The sequence below is a fragment of the Lathyrus oleraceus genome, chromosome 2 (assembly GCF_024323335.1).
Source record: "Lathyrus oleraceus cultivar Zhongwan6 chromosome 2, CAAS_Psat_ZW6_1.0, whole genome shotgun sequence".
NCBI lineage: Eukaryota > Viridiplantae > Streptophyta > Magnoliopsida > Fabales > Fabaceae > Lathyrus > Lathyrus oleraceus.
Window position 1 is genome coordinate 396,831,042 of NC_066580.1, and position 11,208 is coordinate 396,842,249.

Here is an 11,208-nt window from a genome sequence, read left to right on the forward strand (position 1 = left end):
TCCTCAACTTATACACATGCTTTGGAAGATTTGGATCTGTGAATCCCTTTGGTTGTTCAACATATACTTCCTTATTCAAGTAGCCATTTAAGAAGGCATTTTTCACATCCATTTGGAACAGTTTAAACTTCAGAATACATGTCACTCCTAGCAATAGTCTAATGGACTCCAGGCGAGCTACAGGTGCAAATGTTTCATCAAAGTCAACTCCTTCAACTTGAGTTTTTCCTTGAGCTACTAACCTTGCTTTATTCCTAGTAACCACACCTTTTTCATCAGATTTATTCTTGTATACCCACTTTGTTCCAACAACATTTATTCCTTCAGGTCTTGGAACCAAATCCCATACTTCATTTCTCTTGAATTGGCCTAACTCTTCCTGCATGGCATTGATCTAGAATTCATCATTTAAAGCTTCTTTAACATTCTTAGGCTCAATCTTTGACACAAAACAGGCATGTGAGATCACTTCCCTTGATCTAGTGGTGACTCCTTTATTTAGATCTCCTATAATGAGATCTTTAGGATGATCCTTCTGAATTCTGATAGAGGGTCCCTTGTTTACTTGATCAGCTTCAGGTTCATCCTGTGTGGACTCACTCTCACTACTTTTATCAGAAGGTTCAGCTGGGGCATCATTCAGAAATGTTTCAACATCGTCTGTGACATCAGTCTCTTGATCATCAACAATAACATTGATAGATTCCATCATAACTTTAGTTCTGGAATTAAAGACTCTAAAGGCTCTGCTGTTTGTTGAGTAGTCCAGAAATATTCCTTCATCACTCTTGGAGTCCATTTTCCTTCTTTGTTCATGATCAGCCAGGATATAGCATTTACTACCAAACACATGGAAGTATTTGATAGTAGGTCTTCTTCCCTTCCAGACTTCATATAAAGTGGTTGAGGTCCCTTTTCTCAAGGTTACTCTGTTGTGAACATAACAAGCAGTGTTCATAGCTTCAGCCCAAAAGTGGTAAGGTAACTTCTTAGCATGAATCATAGCTTTAGCAGATTCTTGGAGAGTTATATTTTTCCTTTCCACCACACCATTTTGTTGAGGGGTAATGGGAGAAGAGAACTCATGTCCAATCCCTTCAGATGAACAGAAATCAGCAAATTTACTGTTTTCAAATTCTTTAACATGATCACTTCTGATTCTGATAACATGACTCTCTATTTCTCTTTGAAGTCATTGGCAAAGGTCTTTGAACACATCAAACACATTAGATGTTTCCCTTATAAAATTCACCCAGATATATCTGGAGAAGTCATCCACCATAACATAAGCATACCTTTTTCCACCAAGACTTTCCACCTACATAAGCCCCATCAAGTCCATGTGGAGAAGTTCTAGCACTTTAGATGTGGTGTCATGTTTAATCTTCTGATGTGACATCTTTGTCTGCTTTCCAATCTAACATTCACCACATACTCTTCCTTCTTCAATCTTTAATTTTGGGATTCCTCTAACAGCTTCAACAGATATGATCCTCTTCATCCCTTTAAGATGCAGATGACCCAGATTTTGATGCCATAGTTTCACTTCTTCTTCTTTAGCTAGAGCACATATTGATGAATATCTAGTTTCTTAAGGAATCCACATGTAGCAGTTGTCCTTAGATCTGACTCCTCTCATGATCACTTCATTTTTTGCATTAGTAACCAAGCATTCAGTTTTTGTGAAGTTCACATTGAGACCTTGATCACATAGTTGATTGATGCTGATTAGGTTTGCAGTCAATCCTTTAACAAGCAACACATTATCAAGGTTAGGAACTCCGGAGCAGTTTAGCTTTCCAATCCCCTTGATTTCACCCTTTGCTCCATCACCAAAAGTTACATAGCTGGTGACATGGGATTGAAGGTCAACCAGCAAATTTTTGCTTCCAGTCATGTGTCTGGAGCATCCACTGTCAAAGTACCAATCTTCTTTGGCTGAGTTGTTCTTGACATTAGACTTTGACTTCATATCCATCCTCTTCAGGATTTTGTTGAATTGTCTTCCAAGTAGCACTAAGTCATTTGACATACCTTCATCAGTATCCTGACTACTTTCTTCCTTTTTATCTTCAGTGTTGGACACAAAGGCTATGCTTTTGACTTTCTTTTCAGATCCATCACTCATTCCCAACTCGAATGTTTGGAGGGATCCAATTAGCTCATCCACTCTCATCTTGCGGATATTTTGAGATTCTTCTATGGCTGTCACTTTCATGGAAAATCTTTTGGGAAGTGACCTGAGAATTTTCCTCATAAGCTTTTCATCTGACATCTTCTTACCCAGGGAGCCTGAGGAATTGTTGCGGGAAATTCATGATCATCAAGCTATTGACAAGCTAGAGATCAATTAACAAGAGTCGCCACCGCGCTTTTATTGTTTCCAAGGGAAAAGGGAAAAAGTACGAACAAAACCCAAAAATTAAGAAGTTTTCAAATAAAAACTAATAAAAATCAGAGATCACAGGTAAGGGGGTTGGTTACACAGAGGGAAGGTGTTAGCACCCAAAGTGTCCTTGGTACTCCTAGGGAGCCCTTTTTGTGTGTATATGTATTTTGTACAAAGTGATGTTTTACAAACAAATAGAATGGGGGGATGAGAAAAGAATTCATTAATTATATTTTTGTGTTTGACAAAACCTACGAACTTGTGCCTGCGTACCAACATAAAAATGCGGGATCAAAACCTCGTAGTTCGTGATACAAATTTCAAAATGAATGCATTGCTTTTTAACAAAATTTAAGTTTTAAAGGCACAAAGGCGTAAAATGGTTTGAATGAGTTAGTTCTTTTTGGCTTTTTGAAAGTTTAAGTCAAGTATAGTTAAGTTTATTTACAAGTTTGATTTAAGAAAAGAAGTTTGAAAATGCAATGGCATAAGGCCAAAGTTTCTATCTTTTTTTGCAAAAGTGGTCATAGTTTAGAACAAAAATAGTTCACACCAAGAAGATTTTAAAAAATGGAAGGAGAGATTTTGAAATTAAAGAAATGGGGAGAAGGTGAAGAGACTACCCTATGTACAAAATTTAAAAGTTTATAGTTGAAAAGATCTGACCAAATGGGTAGCAATCCAATAGACAAAAATGTCAATAGAAACCCAGAATTCCCTTGGAATTTTAGAATCAAGCAACACACAAATGCACAATTATATTATCTTGAAGAGCAAGGCATCAAATAAAGATGGCCTCATCCAAGCTTATCCATTCCATGATCTTCTTCAAAAATAGCCCATGTAACAGATGAATTCCACAAGTCACAGGTTCAAAATAACAACTTCACAATGATCATGTTGCAGATGAATCTTAGATAGGTCTTCAAAGATGTATTAGATGAAGTTCAAATTGTAAGCACTTGGTTCTTCAACAAGTTGGCATTGGCCAAGTCCATTAGCATAGGAAGGTTGCCTAGAGTCTAAGTCCATTTGTCCAAGATCAAGCCAACCGTCCACTCAAAAGTTTTTTTTTAGGTTTTTGTTATTATTATGTACATTAATGGTCAAAGACCACACAAACAAGCAAAGTATACACAAACAAAATATCACACAATATGGTCCAAATGGACAAAGTGAAAGTTGCATTAACATAAACAATTAGGATGATATGAACAATCACAAATGAAATAAAGTGCTAGAAGTAAATTGCGTTAAAATAAAAGCTTGAAAGTAAAAGTTAATAGTTAGTAGGTTAGAGGTTAGTCTTGTTGCTTTTCATTTTAGGACATTCTTTAGAGAACATTCAACCCACTTATCACAAGCATGGATCCTTGAACCAAAACATCTTCCAAAGGAAGGAAAGAAGGCCAAGTTTCCACACAATACCATGAAAGAGGGGAGACTTACAATCTCACTAACTAGAATTCTTATGCCTTTTAGTTACAAATTTAGCTCTATGTTAAGCAATCGTAATTGGACTTATGTAGAAGTCACAACTATTTGAGGTCGGGCAATAGAATTATGGTGTTAATGCATGTTAGAGACATAGTATAATGGACTATGCTCATAAAACATACCGCACACAAAAAATAATATGCAAAAGGTGTGGCCTAATCTCATCCATACTCATGTCAATTTTTCAATCAACTAGCATTAGGACTTTGAGATGTCATAGGCCAAATAGAATGAATGAATTAGGATGAGGAATGAGATGAAGTGGGAAGGGGATGAATGAGGTCACAAATTAGTCAAAGGAGGACTTTTACCAAATTAATATCATTCATTCATTTTGGGAGATGGAATTTACATTCCATCAATCCCCTAAATCCAATGATATTAATTTGACAAAGTCAAATCAACCTTGACCAAGGCCCAACAACAATAAGCAAACTCAAACAAGTCAATACAAATGGTCAACAAAATTTAATTGGCATTTATTCAATTAAAAATAATAAAATAGTGCATTTAAATCAAATATGTTTTGTCCAATTCCTAAAATCTCATCAAAACACTAAATAAATGGCCATGAGATTTATCATAGGTCAAACAAGGTCAAAGGACCTTGGAGAAAAAATTTCATTATTTTTGGACATTTAAAAACATTTTTAAACAATTAAAAACAAATGCAAAATCAATTAATTCATGAAAAATATTAATAATGATCCAAAAAATAATTTTAATTCAGAATATGAAAGAGAAAAATTTTGAATTGTTTTTGTGAAAGTCCCATATTTTTTGGATTAATATTGAATTTAATATGAATTATTGAAAATAATGCAATTAAAATAAAAATTCAGAAAATCAAAAATACGTGGACCACTTGATCTCCCTCATTAATTGAGGTGGCAGATCAAGTGGCCAAGAGCGCGCTATCCACCATAGACCTTAGTCAGCTCGTGGCAACTTTGATAATCAAAACCAACGCTCAAGATTAGAACAAAATACATGGATCTTGTGGTTCAGATGCTAGTCAACTCATCGCCGGAGCCAGAGCTCCGGTCATCTTCTCCGGTGGACCTCACCGAACTGGTCCTCCATGAACCATCACCAAAATGAAAAACAAGGACATGTTCTTAAAGAAAAAATGGCACTAAGCTCGAATTTGACCTCAATTCACTCTAACTCCAAGTATATTGAGAGATACATGGAGTTGAAATTTGAGGTTCATGAACTGAGTTGCTTCTATTTGACCTCAAAGCAACTCAAACTTCTTGCCTACATTGGTAGGACTTCAGACAACCAAAGAATCAATAGAATTGAGCAAGAATTTGAGAGAATCGAAGAGTTCAAAATTTCTGGAAAATACCTTCAATGGAGGTATGGATTCAATTGATCTTGATCTTGCTTGTGCTTGGTCTCACTCCACTTGCTTGCAGGAGAAGGATTGAATGGTTAAGAAGCTATGGATTCCTGGAGAATTAAATTCCAAAACTGTGGAAATTCAAGAGAATTTTTCATGCTTATCCTTTGAGAAGTGAGGGTTTGAAATGGGGGATCAAAGTTGGCGCTATTGTGTCTTAATTTCTGAGTAATTGAAGCTCTATTTATAGATGAAATGGTTGATAATTCCACACTCTAATTCACTTTCCAATTTTTGTAAATGGCGATGCAATGGTGCATGGGCGTGCATAGGCCCATGAAATGATTGCTTGAGGTCCACAAATGAATATCAGATGCTCTGAACTAAGCTTGGATTGCAAGGCAAATGCACATTGATGCTTGAAGCTTGATCCTTGCCAAGTGATGTCACTCTGTTTAAGCCATACGCAACCTATACATTTCTTGTCCAAAATGAATGAAATTGAACTCTTTGGAAAGGTGAGATCAAGAGGAACAACTTTCATGTTCGACACTTTTTCATTTGGAGCTTGGAACTTGGAGAAATTTGAGGTGGAAGTTTGGAAATTTTTGACATATCAAAATGTTTCATAGTGTCAAGCCATATGTCTCAATATTCCACCTTGCTTAACTTTTTATAGGAGCTTCAAATGAGAAAAGTGTCTTCATAAAAGTTGTAGCTCTCTCAAATACCTTCATAATGGTCACAAATTTCATGTCATTTGGATTTTAAATGATAGAGTTATGCATTTTTGAAGTTTGGAAAAATCACTTGATCAATGGTATAGGTCAAAAATGACCTATAATGTAACCTCATATCACATGCTCAAAAAAGTTGAATCAGCTCCCACTATAAACATCAAAGTTGAATTAGACACATTGAATTTGATTGTGCAACTTGGAAATATTTCATGTCATAAAAAATGATCAAGTTATGGCCTTGGGAAGTTGAATTTCAAATTAGGGTTTAGACAAAATGACCTATAATGTTTCAACATAGAAAATGATTTTACAAGCAAAACTAGCTCTAGGTATCAACATGAAAGTTGTTTGGAATGTCATTTAGAGCAAGTTTTCTCTTGGAATCATTTTTATATGGTGAAAATTGTAGGATATAGGGTCTAGGGAGACCCAGCTTTGATTAGATGAACTCATCTGGCCAACCACCATCAACCAACTTGCTAATTTCCAAATCTCTTGACTTTATTGGATCATGGTAGATCATATATGCATAAAATGATTATATTTTAAGTGTCCCTTGAGAAATTTCATCAATTAGTGAGATAGCTTGTTGGAGAAGTTACTCAAGATACCCAGTCAAACTAGGGTTTCCAAGGCAAATCACCTTCAAACTCTTGAAGAAAACTTGATCAATATAACATGTAGAGAACATTAGGACTCATATATGATGTTCATAACCGTTCTTTAATCAATTCTTGGTTGTGCTCTTTGTTCATGAGGGTCTCAAACCCTAGATGTGAACTTGATAAATCAATGAGATCATGCCCTTCCTACAAAAGAGTTAGGCAAATGCAAAGACATATTTTTGGTATTTTAGTTAGTAAAATGATAATATACAAGTATGATATAATCACAAAGTGTTTGGTGATCTCTCCCAAAACAAACCCAATGAGATAGGGGTAAGGAGGATGCCATGACATGATCCCAATGCTAATGCTTATGATGAAATTGCATGAGGGGTCTTAGGGTCAAAATTGGGGTCTTACAGGAATTAGCAATATCAAGAATATTCATATGGAAATCATGAATACTCTCATCTTCTTTCATCCTCAAATTTTCAAACTTGGTAGTAAGCAGCTACAATCTAGAGATCTTCACTCTAGAGGTACCTTCATGAGTGGTTTTGAGAATATCCCAAGCATCTTTAGTCACCTCACAATTGTTCACCATTTTGAAGATGTTCTTATCAATCCCATTGAATATAGCATTCAATGCTTTAGAGTTTCCAAGAGCTAGTTCATCCTCCTCCTTGGTCCATTCTTCCTCAGCCTTCTTATCAGTTGTAACTTTTCCATCCTCATTAATGAAAGGATGTTCCCAGCTTGTTAGAATAGCTTTCCAAGCCTTATTGTCCAATGTTTTCAAGAAGGCTACCACCCGAGGTTTCCAGTAATCATAGTTAGATCCATCCAGAATTGGTGGTCTGTTTACAGATCCTTCGTCTCTGTCCATAGTACCAGAAAGTAACGTCCCAAGATCTCACCCAGAACCAGAGCAGGATGCCTACTCTGATACTAATTGAAATTCTGGTATCAGATATGAGATGTCGAAGGTAATGTCACGACACTAATATCTGAACAACAAGTGAAATATGAACAGAATAAAAAACAGGAAACAATTGAAAAACGACACAAGCAATTGTTAACCCAGTTCGGTGCAAACACACCTACGTCTGGCAGCTACCAAGCCAGGAAGGAAATCCACTAAACAGAATTAGTTCAAAGACTCTCAACAAACAACTTCAAGTTACAGTCTTTTCATCTAATCTCTACTCGTGTGATTTCTATCTAAGAACTGTTAGACATGAGACCCTACTCATTCCCCCTCAATCACAGCAGTGATACTAGAACAAATACCAAAAAGAAAAAAGACACACACTTGATCTTGCTTAAAAGCTTCAATCAAGTAAACAAATACACTCGTACTTCAAAGCTTAGAGTGGGCATATTATAACTCAAAAACTCAGTCCAATTCACACATCAACACGATGGATGAATGGCTCACAATTCACAAACGCACACAAGACTAAAACCCTAATACTCACTCACTTCACCATTCTTGTTTTCTATATGTAAAACAGGGTTTACATAGTCTTTAAATAGAAGCTTTCTAAATGGGCCTGGGCAGCATGAAACCCTAATTCTATTCATTGCGTATTCCCTAAGAAATAGCAGCGAATCATTCCTTTTTTGGGAAACAGAATATTCTGGCTTTAAATAGAATTACTCCTTGAATAATGCATGCAATCTCCATATAAGCACACAAAGACCTGCATGAAAAGTGCAACAACAAAATATATAACATTCAGACTGAATGTTCTGTATGCACATGTCGTAACATCAGGTCTGACATCTTGAATAAATCCTGCACAACCATAACAAATAACTTGCAGAAGGCTTATAACACATGTCAAGACTACAAGCGTGACATCTTGTGATAACACTAAGTTTTACCAAAATTGATGCCAATTCATAGAACCAACAAGTCTGAACTCCGTTGTGCTTTTCATCAAGGAGCACCCGGACATGATATTAAGAACTGTTATCCGCTCAAGTATGAGGTTCAAAAGCTGATGAAGAGTGGAATAGTGTCCTTCGAGGACCATGCACCAAATGTGAAAGAAAATCCTTTGCCCGCCCATGGGAACTCTTCTGTGAATATGGTGGATGGTTGTCCTAGAGAGTTTAAAGTTTTTGATGTGCAGTTTATCCGAAGATCCTTGGTGCAGATGCATAAGGATGTTTGTTTGGTAAGTGATTGTGAGCACGACTGTGATGGTTATGTTATTTGTAGTGTTAACCCGAGGGGTTGTGAAGTTGTGAAAAGGGACATCCAGCGACTGATGGATGAAGGCATGATTCAGATTGTTCAATCCCGTCATGTAGATGACGATGTAAATGTCATAGTACCCATTTTAAAGCAGCCAAAGAGATTGGTAATCCAGTACGACAGCAGCAACAACGTCAACAATAGATCAGTATCGTTGTTGGTAATACGGTTAGCGGGCCCAGTCCCGTATTCATCTGATAAAGTTGTACCGTATCAGTATAATGCTACAATGATAGAAGGTGGTCAAGAGGTCTCGTTACCTACGACTAGTTCAGTGGTGAGCATTGTTGATATTACCAAGGTGACCCGCAGTGGTTGAGTGTTTGGGCTGGTGTTCCCAAAAGATAAGGAGGAATTAGTTGTTGGAAAGAAGGTAGAATTGCCTATTGTAGATCCAGTTGGTGCTTCAAAGGGTAAGTCTGGTGAATCCAGCGATGCGAAGGCCAACGATGATGATGAGGTACTTCGTCTGATTAAAAGAAGTGAGTTAAATATGGTGGAGCAGCTGCTCCAAACCCCCTCAAAAATCTCAGTGTTGTCTCTGCTCATGAATTCTGAAGCGCACAGAGAAGCACTGCAGAGAGTTCTGGAATAAGCTTTTGTAGAACATGATGTTACAGTGGATCAATTCGATCATATCGTGGCTAACATCACTTCATGCAATAATCTTAGCTTCTGTGATGAAGAACTCCCTGAGGAGGGCAGAAATCATAATCTGGCTTTGCACATTTCTATGAATTTCAAAGAGGATGCTTTGTTAAATGTGCTTGTTGACATCGGGTCGTCACTGAATGTGCTTCCGAAGTGAACTCTGTCAAAGCTATCATACCAAGGAGCGCCTATGAGGTATAGCGGTGTAACCGTCAAAGCTTTTGATGGTTCATGCAAGACAGTTATTGGTGAAGTGGACCTTCCAGTTAAGATAGGTCCGAGTGATTTTCAAATTACTTTTCAAGTAATGGATATCCACTCGGCCTACAGTTGCTTGTTGGGAAGGCCATGGATTCATGAGGCAGGAGCTGTTACCTCCACTTTGCACCAGAAACTTAAATTTGTGAAGAATGGGAAGCTTGTGATTGTCGGTGGAGAGAAAGCGTTGTTGGTTAGCCATTTGTCATCTTTTTCTTACATTGAAGTTGAGGATGAGGTTGGAACTCTGTTCCAAGCCTTATCTATTGCTGCTGAAAAGAGAGTTGGGGCACCTATGTCCTCATTGAAAGATGCCAAGAAGATTGTGGAAGAAGGCAATGTTGATCAGTGGGGGTGCATGGTAGAGGTCTCCGACAACAAAGGCAGAACCAGTTTGGGGTTCCAGCGAGGTTCATCAACCGCAAGGTCTGAAGACATGCAACTTAGCTTCTGTAGCGGAGGGTTCATTCATGGAAATGAACAACACTTAGCTGATGTGCTAGAAGATGACGAAGAGGAAGACTGCACCAATTTTGTGACGCATGGAAAGGCTTGCAACAATTGGACTGTTGTTGATATTCCTGTTATTTTGCATCGATCTAAGTAATTGCTTTTATATGTTTTTAAAATCCTTCTCCTATGCCTAAGGGAGAAGTGCACATTGTTTGGGCATTTCCAAATTAATCATTAATAAAATTAATTCTATTCATCCACATCTATGATGTTTTGTTTTTACTTTTTGCTTTATTCTGAAAATGGTAATCATAAAAAAACATAAATAAACAATATAATTGTCCATCTGCATAATATTTGGTCACAAATTCACTTCTCTAAAATCAAAATATCAAATCATTATGCAGGTTGGTTCCTAACCCCATTGAATACAATGATCCTTCTCCTTCTCCAAATTTTGAATTCCCTGTGTTTGAGGCCGAGGAAGAAAATGATGAGGAAGTAAGTGATGAATTATCTCGTCTTCTTGAGCAAGATAAAAAGACCATTCAGTCGTTCGAAGAGCAGGTCGAGTTAGTTAATTTGGGTTCCGAGGATGATGTAAAGGAAGTCAAGATTGGGACTCGACTGTGTTCAGATGTCAAGAAGGGTTTGATTGATCTTCTTCGAAAGTATTCAGATGTGTTTGCTTGGTCCTATCAAGACATGCCTGGTTTGGATGCTGAGATTGTGGAGCATAGATTGTCGTTAAATCCAGAATGCCCGTCAATCAAGAAAAAGTTGAGAAGAACGCATCCTGATATGGCTGTGAAGATCAAAGAGGAAGTGCAGAAGCATATTGATGTCGGTTTCCTTATAACTACTGAGTATCCGAAATGGGTGCCCAATATTGTGCCTGTGCCGAAGAAAGATGGAAAAGTCCGCATGTGTGTTGACTATAGAGATTTGAATAAAGCCAGTCCGAAAGATGATTTCCCTCTACCACAGATTGATATGTTAGTAGACAA